At 48.5% G+C, this 12,964-nt stretch overlaps 1 protein-coding gene across 2 annotated transcripts in view; it reads right to left on the bottom strand.

Annotated features, from left to right (window-relative positions):
- The window catches only part of chst11 (carbohydrate (chondroitin 4) sulfotransferase 11), a 112,697-nt gene that overhangs the window by 69,009 nt on the left and 30,724 nt on the right, over positions 1–12,964 (bottom strand). The window lies entirely within an intron of this gene.

Raw genomic sequence — 12,964 nt, 5'->3', positions numbered from 1 at the left:
AAAGTGACTTGAATATGTAATTGGGTGATAAAATCTTGCAGGGTTTGAGAGTCATACAGTGTAGAAACAGGCCCCAACTTCCTCACACTGACCAACGTGTCACATCTACACTAGTCCCACCCTGCCTGCGTTTGGCCCATAACCCTCTAAACATGTACTGTCCGTGCCCCTGTCTAATTGTTTCTTAAACGTTGCAATAGTCCCAGCCTCAACTACCCCCTCTGGCACCTCGTTCCATCACCCTTTGTATGAAAAGGTTACTCCCCACAGATTCCTATTAAATCTTTCCCCCTTCACCTTAAACCTATCTCCGCTGGTTCTCGATTCCCCTATTCTGAGCACGAGACCCCGATCTATTCCAGGCTTTGTGGGGGGAGAAAAAGCCAGGTTGCAAGAACAACTAGAGAGGAATGTCAGAGCGCCTCACAGCGCCAGAGACCTGGGACTGATCCTGACTATGGGTGCTGTCTGTACGGAGTTTGTGCATTCTCCCCGTGACCCAGTGAGGTTAATTGGTTTAGGTAAAATTGTAAACTGTCCCTAGTGTGTAGGATGGTGTTAGTGTACGAGGATCGCTGGTCGGTGCGGACACAGTCGGCCGAAGGGCTTGCTTCTGCTCGAAACTAAACTAAATACTGGCAAGATGGGCCGAATGGCCTACGTCTGTGGTATTTGTGATTCTAATGCAATGATGATGCTAAGATATTCTACAATGAGAATGTTAGTATTTCCATTTAAAATGATGCGGGGTTTTATTTTAGTTGAGAGGTACTGCGTGGAAACAGGCCCATCGGCCCACCAAGCCCATGCCGAACAGTGATCACCCATCCACTGGTTCCATCCTACACACTAGGGTCAATTTTCAGAAGCCAATGAACCTACAAACCTGCACAGTTTTGGAGTAAACCGGAGCACCCAGAGAAAACCCACGTGGTCACGGGAAGAACGTACAAAATCCGTACAGGCAGCACCCGTGGTCAGGATTGAACCCGGGTCTCTGGCGTTGTGAGGCAGCAACTCTGCCGCTGCGGCACTGTGACTTGCTGTTTGCTGTTCCCGTGGGCTGTGAAAGAAGATGGATCCAGCAGACTACTATTCAGCCGGCTTGTTATTTGATCCTGTTGACCCGACTTTGCACAGTCCCCAGGCTAAACATTTGTCCCAATTTAGCAGTCAATGGTAAAGGGACTGTCCTCTCCACTGACCCCACAGAGCAGCTGTTCCCAAAGGACAAGCAACGTGCGGGACACAGAGGAACCCTTTGCAGTCTGTCCATGTCTACTGGACAGCCTCAGCGTTCAGGGGAGGTGACACCATCAACGTTCAGAGTTCCCGACGTCACCAAATCGAGAAGCAAAGTGGCTCAATTTACAATTCATTTTGCAAACATTTTACAGAAGTTGAAAGAAACACAATGACCGATGAAGGTGGAAGCTGGAATATCAAACACTCTTATAAAAAATCTTTCAAAATAAAATAGGTTTCTGTCTTGGCAATGAGCTAGGGTGAATGAGCGGCGGGCCGAATGGCCTACTCCTGCGCCCACTTTCTATGTTTCTATGAGAAGGAAATTCCAGAGGCAAGCCAGTCAGTTTGGAACCAGACAACGGAGCAATAAAGGGGAGAGAATGAGCAGTGGGATCAGGGGAAACACACGTCTGCTGGATGTTAGCAGACATAAGCAAATTACCGTGAAAATAGACACAAAAATTCCACTGCTGTGCATGAATGTTCAGCATTCACACGAGGCCAGATAGCCAGCAGCCAATTCCAGCAATTTTTTAGAACAGATTGATTGAATTGACATATTCCAAGTTAATTAAACCAATTATTGCATTGTGCCAACACTACCAGAATTAAAATGATGGTGTCACTTAAGATCCTGTGCATTGCTGTAAACCCACTTCACTAGCAGCGCTAGTACTCCAGAATTTGGCTTCAGGGATCTATCTGGAGGCTGTTCAGTTACAGTTCGACACTGAGGTATGTAGAGAGTTTAGTTCAGAGATACAGCGTGGAAGCAACCCCTTCGGCCCACCATCGTTCACCAGCCCACAATAGCTCTATGTTGTCCCACTTTCACATCGTACACTCCAGGGGCAATTAATCCACAAACCTGCACATCTATTGTGATGTGGGAGGAAACCGGAGGAAACCCACGTGGTTAAAGGGAGAACGTGCAATCTCCACACAGACAGCAGCCGAGATCAAGGTCGAACCCGGGACTCTGGCGCTGTGAGGCAGTGGCTCCACCCGCTGAGCCACCGTGCTGGCCGGCCACAAGAGATCATGACTGGTGAATAGAACCAGAGTTAGAAGGGGAAATAGATAAACCTATGAACTCCGGTTCTTGATTCCCCTACTCTGGGTAAAAGCCTCTGTGCATTTACCCCACCTATTGCTCTCATGAACATATACACCTCTATAAGATCACCCCTCATCCTCCTGCACTCTAAGGAATAAAGTCCCAGCCTGCTCAACCTCTCATGCTCTGTAAGAAAAATAACTCAGCTTGTCGTGATACCAATTGTGAGATTACTATTGGTCACCATCGCGTAAGGAATTCCCTCCTTATCGATGCCATGGGACCTTTAACATCAACCCAATGGGCCTTGGATTAAAATCTCTTCCTAAAGAATCTCTCTTTAGAAAGAGATTCCTAATCATCCCGGGCACTTCCTTGGCACGGCACTGAAATGTCAGTCTAAATATACCATCCATGTTCCCCACAGATGCTGCCTGACCCACTGAGTTCCTCCAGCACGTTGTGTCTTCCTTTGCCATGTTAAACAGGATTCATTCATTTGCAGTTGGTTCCATTCACTGGAGCTTGATGGGAAGTAAGGAGCTGGACGGACAGCACGATAGAGGGTGGCACGGTGGCACAGCGGGTAGTTGCTGCCTACAGCGGGTAGTTGCTGCCTACAGCGGGTAGTTGCTGCCTACAGCGGGTAGAGTTGCTGTCTTACAGAGGGTAGAGTTGCTGCCTTACAGAGGGTGGAGTTGCTGCCTTACAGAGGGTAGAGTTGCTGCCTTACAGCAGCAGAGACCTGGGTTAGACCCCGACTACGGGTGCTATCTGTAGGGAGTTTGTACGTTCTCCCCATGACAAGCTTGGGTTTTCTCCGGGTGCTCCGGTTCAAGATTCAAGATTCAAGATAGCTTTATTGTCATCCAAATTGGACGAAATTCAGTCACCCACAGTCCAACAACAAAAGCATCAAAATAGGCATTAAAATTACACAACCGCCAAAACACACAAAAGAAACATCCATCAAGAAAACATCCATCACAGTGAGTCTCCTCCAGTCCTCTCCTCACTGTGATGGAAGGCCACAATGTATTTTCCCTTCTCCTGCTGTCCTCCCACACTCCAAAGACGTACAGGTTTGTAGGTAAATTGGCTTAGGTAAAATTGTAAATAGTCCCTAGCGTGTAGGATTGTGCTAGTGTAAGGGGTGATCGCTGGTCAGCGCGGACCTGGTGGGCCGAAGGGCCTGTTTCCGAGCTGTATCTCTAACGTCTAAAGTAAACTAAGCTTAATTCGGCAAACTTGCTGGTGTGCATAATCTTTAATCACATCAGACTATTCCTGGACCATCATGAACCAGAACCTTGGGAAATCAGAATAGGCCAGAATCAGCAAGGCCAAATCCCATGCATGACAATTTTGATTGTTATTGTTCTGTTATATCACCCCCAGGCAAATGGACTCGTAGAAAGGTTCCACCGCCAACTTAAGGCGTCCCTCAGTGCAAGGCTTGAAGGCCCGGACTGGGTAGACCAGCTCCCTTGGGTTCTTTTGGGCATCCGGACTGCTCCTAAGCTAGATCTCGGTGCGTCGTCCGCAGAGCTAGTATATGGCTCGACACTTCGAGTACCCGGAGATCTGTTTCCGGACCCTTCAGACCAGCTGCCTACAGTCCCATCAGTGTTAGCATCTCTCCGGGAACGGGTGGGCTCCCTGGCTCCAGTTCCGACTTCACGTCATGGGTGTCCCATGGTACATGAACCGCCTTCCCTGAAGGACTGTGAGTTCGTTTTTCTGCGAAAAGATTCCCATCGCGCCCCGTTGCAGAGGGTCTATCAAGGGCCGTTCCGGGTTTTGCGTAAGGGAACGGCTACCTTCACCTTAGACATGTGCAGCAAGAGTGAGCTCGTCTCGGTGTCCCGGCTCAAACCTGCACATTTGGATCCGGATCAACCAGTCCTGGTCGGTCAAACCCCTAGGAGAGGCCGACCTCCGTTAGTTCCGCTCAGTCCAGGACCCCCCGTTCCGACAGTTCCTCCAGGACCCCCCGTTCCGGCAGTTCCTCCAGGACCCCCCGTTCCGGTAGTTCCTCCAGGACCTCCCGTTCCGGCTGTTCCGCCAAGTCCGGAACCCCCGGCTCCTGTGGTTCAGGCTGTCCCTCTCCGTACTCGTTATGGTCGCGAAATCCGGCTCCCTGCTAGGTTCCGCACCTCGGGTTCTGGGGGGGGTCATGTAGCGACCATAGAGAATGGTCCCGGTCGTCGAACCCTCGGATTGGCCAGCGAGGTCACGTGTGAACGCGACCATGGGGATTGGTCCAGGGAGCGACATCGCTGATTGGCCAGCGATGTCATGTGCGCGTTTGGCGCCCGAAATAGTTAGTTCGGCGAAGTCTTCGAAGAAGACAGTAAGTTTTTGATGGTTGTCCTTTACCTTGTTGTTTAACTCTGTATTTGAATATTGCGGCTGCAATAAACTTCTTCTACAACCAACAAGTTTCCGGATTCGCCATACTGTAATCAATTTTTATCAGTGCCTCTGTGCACCAAATGATTATCTGCGGAAGTCCTACAGAGAAGAAATGATGCCCATCAGAGCAAAGCTTCTAGGCTGGTTCACAAGGGATGGGCTAACACTCCTTCCGGAAACTTCTGTCTCTCTCTCTCTCCCCCTCTAACACTGGTTAAAACATGTCCGTCCTTTCACCAGTTTACAGGTGCCCCTCAGCTTACAATAGGGTTCCGTTCTGAGAAACCCATCGGAAACCAAAAATATTGTCAGTCGAAGTGCATTTAACACACGCGGTCACGTGGCCGGAAGCGAGCGGCGGCTCGCCACGGGTGGCTGCCATTCACACCATCGCAAAGTCGAGCTATCGCAGGTCGAAGCATCGTAAGCTGGGGAACACCTGTAGTTTTGTTTAGATTTTGTTTCATTTATTGTCACGTGTACCGAGGTACAGTGAAAAGCTTTTTTATTTCTGCTATCCAGTCAGCGGAAAGACTGTACACGATTACAATCAAGCCGTCCACAGTGTGCAGATACAGGATGAAGGGAATAACGTTTAGTGCAAGATAAAGTGCAGTATAATCCAATTAAAGATATTCCGAGGGTCTCCAATGAGGAGGATGGGAGGTCAGGACTGCTCTCCGTTTGGTGATAGGATGGTTCAGTTGCTTGATAACAGCTGGGAAGAGACTGTCCCTGAATCTGGTGGCGGGCGTTCTCACTCCTCTTGCCTGATGGGAGAGGGGAGAAGAGGGAGTGACTGGTCCTTGATCATGCTGGTGGCCTTGCCGGGGCAGCGTGAAGCAGTCCTAGTGTCAAGAGTCTTAGTCTAAAGAGTCAAAAGTCTAAGATAAAAGTAGTAGAGTCAAGACTAATGAATCTTGAGTGGTAAAACATGAGAGTCAAGAGTCAAGATGTCAATTTGTCAGGAGCATCGGATATGAACAGAAACAAGGAAATTCTGACCTGCTGCAGCTTTGCGGGCATAGTAGTTCAACAACAACAAAAATAAATTATTGGTTATTCTAAAAGGCATCAAGGCTTGCAGAGAGCCATGTGGAGGAGCTGACTTATTGAAGAGCCTCTGGCTGTTAGCATTTCACAAAGAGCAGCACAGTGGCACAGCAGTAAAGTTGCTACCTTACAGCGCCAGAGACCCGGTTTGTGTTGTAAAAGCGTGTAAAAGTGTTATAATAATGTGTTGTGATAGTACCTGCCTCAACTACCTCCTCCGGTAGCTTGTTCCATACACCCACCATCTTTTGCAAAAAAGCTGCCCCTCAGGTTCCTATTAAATCGTTTCCTCCTCACCCTAAACCTATGTCCTCTGCTTCTCGATTCCCCTACTCTGGGCAAAAGACCCTGTACATTTACCCGATCTATTCCTCTCATGATCTTGTACAGCTCTGTAAAGGTAATTGTACACCTCTATAAGATCTCACAAGCCTCAATTTAATTAACGTGCCTTTTATGTAGTGTTTTAAAAATGGTTTCTTCAAATCCACATCGGCAATACCCACAGCAATTCTTGCACCAACCTTCTTCGTTATTTCATCATAAAAATTCATTTACGTTATTCAACCCTAACTGTCTTTTGCGATGTACCACGAGATTTAGGAACAGTTTTTTTCCTCACTGTTATAGTCAACTGAACAGAAGGGTAAAGGCACAGTCTCGATCTCCCAACCTACCTCATTGCGACCCTTTCACTTTTTTTTAATCTGCACTTTCTCTCTAACGCTGTAACACTATATTCCAGTATTTTTCTCTTTACACTACCTATTGTACTTGTGTATAACTTAATTGTACTCATGTAAGGTTTGACTACAAAGCGCACAAAGCTTGTCACTGTACCTCGGTAATACCAATACCAAAATTCCTAATTAACACAAACTTCTGAGTTTTAATGTCCATTTTACCCTGAATGGTGTTTGAAAAACACAACTGCCAGTGATGTTAAATTGAATGACCAATGGTGTGGATGTGCAGTTTACCAGGGAGTACAAACACCTTGGAGTGCACCTGGACCGTAAACTGGACTGGTCCAGGAACGCTGAGGCCCTGTACAAGAAGGGACAGAGCCGGCTGTACTTTTTGAGAAGGCTCCGCTCCTTCAACATCTGCAGTAAGATGTTGCAGATGTTCTGCCAATCGTTGGTAGCCAGTGCCATCTTCTTCGTTGCCGTGTGCTGGGCCAGCAGGGCGAAGGCCGCGGACGCCAACAGGATCAACACACTCATCAGGAAGGCTGGCTCCGTCCTGGGGGCGCAGTTGGATTCAGGGGAGGTGGTCTTGGAGGGGAGGATGCTCCTCAAACTGCGGAGCATCTTGGACAACACAGCTCACCCCCTCCATGACACACTGGTCAACCTGAGCAGCACCTTCAGCAACAGACTGGCTCCACCAAGATGCAGCACAGAACGCCACAGGAGATCCTTCTTCCCTGTGGCTCTCAAACTGTACAACTCCTCCCCCTTCTGTCATGGGGTAGACTGAGACTGACTCCCCTCTCCCCCCAACCCCTCCCCCTCCATACCTTTGCACATCTCCATACCTTTGCACTCATCACTTTAATTTCACGTTTCATGTATTTTGTGTTTCTATGACTAGTGGCAGATCAATTTGCTTCCTGGGATAAATAAAGTTCTATAGTATCGTATCATGACTAGCAATGTCCTTACACTCTATCCACCCTCAAGAAGCAAGGGTGGCAGAAAAACATAGAAACATAGAAAATAGGTGCAGGAGTAGGCCATTCGGCCCTTCGAGCCTGCACCGCCATTCAATATGATCATGGCTGATCATCCAACTCAGTATCCTGTACCTGCCTTCTCTCCATACCCCCTGATCCCTTTAGCCACAAGGGCCACATCTAACTCCCTCTTAAATATAGCCAATGAACTGGCCTCAACTACCTTCTGTGGCAGAGAATTCCACAGACTCACCACTCTCTGTGTGAAGAAATGTTTTCTCATCTCGCTCCTAAAAGACTTCCCCCTTATCCTTAAGCTGTGACCCCTAGTTCTGGACTTCCCCAACATCGGGAACAATCTTCCCGCATCTAGCCTCTCCAAACCCTTAAGAATTTTATATGTTTCAATAAGATCCCCCCTCAGTCTTCTAAATTCCAGCGAGTATAAGCCGAGTCTATCCAGTCTTTCTTCATATGAAAGTCCTGCCATCCCAGGGATCAATCTGGTGAACCTTCTCTGTACTCCCTCTAAGGCTAGAATGTCTTTCCTCAGATTAGGAGACCAAAACTGTACACAATACTCCAGGTGCGGTCTCACCAATGCCCTGTACAACTGCAGCAGAACCTCCCTGCTCCTATACTCAAATCCTCTTGCTATGAATGCAAAGGGGGGAAGCTACTACCTGTAGGTTGCCCTCCAAGATGTGCATCATCCTGACTATCTTACTGTACATAATCCATATCCCTCCATTCCTTACATGACAACATGCCCATCCAAACGTCACTTAAATGCCACTGTCGAATCTGCCTCCACCCCCCCCCCCCCCCCCCCCGGCAGCACGGCCCAAGCACTCACCACCCTCTGAATAAACAACGTGCCCCACACATCTCCTTTAAGCTTTACCTCTCTCACCTGAAAGCTATTCCCGCCAGTATTTGATATTCCTATCCTGGGGAAAAAGTTTCCGACTGTCTACCCTATCATCGACACCTCTCATCGTTTTATTTACTTCCATCACGTTCCCCCCTCAATCTCTGGCATTCCAGAGAAAACAATCCCGGGCTGTTCAACTCTCCTTGCCACTAATGCACGCTAACCCAGGCGTCATTCTGGTCAACCTCCTTTCCAAAGCCTACACATCCTTCCTGTAATGGGAGTGACCAGAACTGCATGCAATACTCTAAATGCAGCCTCGCCAAGACCTTATAAAGCTGCTTCATGACTTCTTGACTCCTATGCTCAATGCCCCCGCCAATCAAGGTAAGCCTACCATATGACTTTATTTTTAACATTCATAAGGAAACAGGCTTAGGCAATAAATGCTCCACTTGCCAGCAATGTGCTGATCCCAAAATGTTTTTTACATGCAAAATTACATGCAGAGCCAGGAATAAAAACCTCGCCTAGCACATTGCCCAGAGTACGTACACAATCCTGAGACTGACACACCAGCTGTGAAGACTACTGTAAAGAAAATGGAAACACACATATTGACACCACCAGAAAAAGGGAACACGGGGTGCTGGCACGACTGAATTCAGTGAATGCCAAGCAGTGGCACTACCGAAATACACAACACAAATGCTATAGAGTACATGGAACATATAGAACAATCATTAGTGAATAAATGGAGCATCACTGGCAGTGCGGAGTTTAATAAACGCAGGGCAAAGACCCTCAAATGAAGGACGAGTCTCACCCCGGCCACTCCCTCTTCTCCACTCTCCCATCAGGCAAGAGGTACAGAAGTGTGAAAACGCACAGCTCCAGATTCAGGGACAGCTTCTTCCCAGCATCTCCAACCAGATCGCAGTCCCAAGCTACCCTCTACCTCATTGGAGGCCCTCGGACTGTCTCTGAGCAGACTTTTACGGACTTTATCCTGCACTAAACGTTACTCCCTTTATCATGTATCTGTACACTGTGGATGGTTCGATTGTAAACATGCATTGTCTTTCCGCTGTAGGAAGGAACTGCAGATGCTGGTTTACAACAAAGATGGACACAAAATGCTGGAATATACTCAGCGGGACAGGCAGCATCTTCTCTCCAGAGATGCTGCCTGTCCCACTGAGTTATTCCAGGATTTTGTGTCTATTGTCTTTCTGCTGACAGGTTAGCACGCAACACAGAGTACAGGTTGGCACCACACCACAGAGTACAGGTTGACACATTGATACAGTACCATAGAACATGCCCACGCCGACCAACATGCCCAATCTACACTAGTCCCACCTGCCAGTATACCTGTCCTATCCATGTACCTGTCCAATTGCTTCTTAAATGTTGCGATAGTCCCTGCCTCAACTACATGCTCCGGCAGCTCGGTCCGTACCCACCCACCACACGTCTGGAATAAGAATGGGCCTAAAGAGTGGGATCACTTGCAACTCCCTGGACAGGGCAAGATCAACGCCTGGGTACCTCTTGCAACCTGTCAGCACTGGAAGACCCTACCTGGAGACGCAGTTAACCCCCCCCCCCCGTCTCACAATCCCATCAGCACCACGCCACTGGCAACATTCTGAATGTTTTATTGAAGTGGCCTGTCACTCCCATCTGGATTAGCTCACGGGTGGAGGTTTAAAAATACCACTGAAAAGTTGCAGGCTCCATTAATGTCAATGCCCGCAACACTCAACGCTGAAGACCAGGAGCACACAGGAACGACACTTGGCCTGCATCAGTGCGACCCAATAAGACATGCCAGGTTTTGCTTCTGTCTTACCATAGGTGTGGTGTGTGGAAGGTCTCATGTATTCCATTGGCATGCCCATCTCTTCCTTGACGTCCACCATTACTTCACCGTTTCCATCGCTCCCTGGCACATGGAAACAATGCTTCTGGCCAGACGAGGAGGAGAGCTAACTGCCCTTGGAGTGGGGTGTTTACATGCTAGCGAGTACAACAGCTCCCGCCACAGAAAGCTGCTGGGGCTCTTTCTGGTTTTACTCCGTTAAAACAAAGGCCAGGAGTGGGAGGAACCTTCAGATAGATGGGCAGATCTCCCAGCGACCTTATCCAGCTATGCTTTACCATGAGTAGAAAGGAACTGCAGATGCTGGTTTACACCGAAGATAGACAGAAAATGCTGGAGCAACTCAGCGGGTCAGGCACCATCTCTGGAGAAAAGGAACAGGTGACGTTTCGGGTCGGGACCCTTCTTCAGACTGAGAGTCAGGGGAGAGGGAAACTCGAGGCATGAAAAACCAGAGCCGGCACCGATGACCCAGTAAAGGGGGAGCCCACAATGGTCCATTGTTGACTGGTGAAAAGGTGACAACAAAGGGGTACGAACAGTGAACCAGCAGGATGACTAGGGTGAGGGAGGGACGGAGTTGGAAATTAGAGGGAAAAAAATACCATGTGACCTTTCTTTACCACAATGCCACATGCCTTGCTTTTGGCAAAGCAGGAACGTGGGCAGGGGAAGGTTTAATGGAGATGTGTGCGGGCGAGTGTTTTATTAACGTACAGAGTGGTGGGGGCATGGAATGCATCGTCAGGGTGGTGGTGAAGACAGATGCCATTGTGGCGTTTAAGAGGCACATGGAAATGCAGGGAATAGAGGGATATGGAGCGTGAGGAGTTTGTACAATATCCCCGTTACCACGTGAGTTTTCCCCAGGTGCTCTGGTTTTCTTCCACACTCCAAAGACATTCAGCTCTGTGGCTTAATTGGCTTTGGTAAGGATATGTGGTAACCTAAATCTACATCTCCAACCTCAAACCTACACACAAATCAACACCTACTGCCTCCCAGGGCTTAGAACGTTCAGCTTGTCCCCAACAACTCTCACCAACTTCTACCGATGCGCTGGAGAAAGCATTTTATCGGGATGCACCACAGCAAAGTTTGGGAACAGCTCCATCCAGGACCGTAAGAAATTGCAGAGAATTGTGGACCCGCACGGCCCAGACCATCGCACAAACCAACCTCCCTTCCACCGTCCCCATCTACAGTTCACGCTGCCTCGGCAAGGCCGCCAGCATAATCACGGACCAGTCTCACCCCGGACACTCCCTCTACTTCCATGTCCCATCATGCAAGTGATACAGAAGCGTGAAAATGCACGCACACCTCCAGATTCAGAGGCAGTTTCTTCCCAGCTGTTATCAGACAACTGAACCACGTCTACAAAAACTAGAAAGAGGTCCTGAGCCACTTTCTACCTCATTGAAGACTCTCGGACTATCTTTAATTGGACTTTATCTTGCACTAAACATTATTCCCTTTATCCTGTATCTGTACACTGTAAACGGCTTGATGGTAATCATGTATAGTCTTTCCACTGACTGGTTAGCACACGACAAAAAAGTTTTTCACTGTACCTCGGTACACATGACCGTAAACGAAACCAACCCGGAATGCCATCTTGGTCAGCGTGGACTGGGTGGGTCGAAGGACCTGTTTCCGTGCTCTATAGTTCAATGACTTAATGACACTTTAGGACCGGACTATAATGTCCTGCTCCCAATGAAGAACAAAATTTATTATTATTATTATTAAGAGCATCCCTCAGTAATGTACCAGGGAATCTAGAACTCACAATCTCTTGTCTCAGAGATTGAGTATTACCCAATAGCCCACAGCTGACCGAGCAAGTCAAAAGTGATTTCCTATTACAGTGTAAAATTGGTAAGTTAAAAATCATTAGAATGTCATTTTAAAGGATCGTTTCTGAAGACACCAAATACTGGTCCGGCACTGATTTCCCGGCAATGTCCTTGGTTCCTTTCTGCATTCTCTGTTGTGCCGGCTGAGGTCACGTTTTCCAAGAGGAGTCCAACGGTACCATGACGTTCCACCTTGGCCACCAAGGGGTCGAGATGGGGGCCTACAAAGTCGGCCTGGGAAGTCGGCTAAGGGAACAGATCTGCCGGCTCCAGCTGGGTTGGAGTTCCAGAGCCCCGGCCACGTGAGGCAAATTCGACCCGCCGATCAGCCACGGAAGTCCCAATGAGGGTGGGATCAGCCGCCTCACCCGGCCTGGGTGTCACATTTTCAGGGGGGCTTCTGGGGGGGGGTTTCAAGTGCCTTCTCGTAATTTTGTCGAGATTAAAGGAGGTGCCAGACCACCAGTTACCGGAAAATCGGTGGTGGACGTGTACCATTAGTGAAGGCAGAGCCTCGGCTAAACCCTACATTTGATCTGTCCTAAGTATAGAATTCACAGCGTAGCATTTAGTAACCAACACTATAATGACTTGACCAAGTATTCCTCCGCTGAAACAGAACGAGTCTGGAGTCAAACGAACAACTGCACCGATCACAACTTATAATCATAGAGTCATACAATGTGGAAACAGCGGGCTCTTCAGCCCAGCGCCCACACCAACCACATGTTGCATCTGCACTAGTTCCACCTGCCTGCGCTTGGCCCAGATCCCTCTAAACCTGTCCTATCCATGCACTTTTAGATTTTTATATATTTTTTAGATTTAGAGATACAGCGCGGAAACAGGCCCTTCGGCCCACCGAGTCCGCGCCGCCCAGCGATCCCCGCACATT

The sequence above is a fragment of the Rhinoraja longicauda genome, chromosome 20 (assembly GCF_053455715.1).
Source record: "Rhinoraja longicauda isolate Sanriku21f chromosome 20, sRhiLon1.1, whole genome shotgun sequence".
In the NCBI taxonomy this organism is placed as follows: Eukaryota; Metazoa; Chordata; class Chondrichthyes; order Rajiformes; family Arhynchobatidae; genus Rhinoraja; species Rhinoraja longicauda.
The sequence above is the reverse complement of the archived record's forward strand: the minus strand, read 5'-3'. Positions and strand labels throughout refer to the sequence as shown.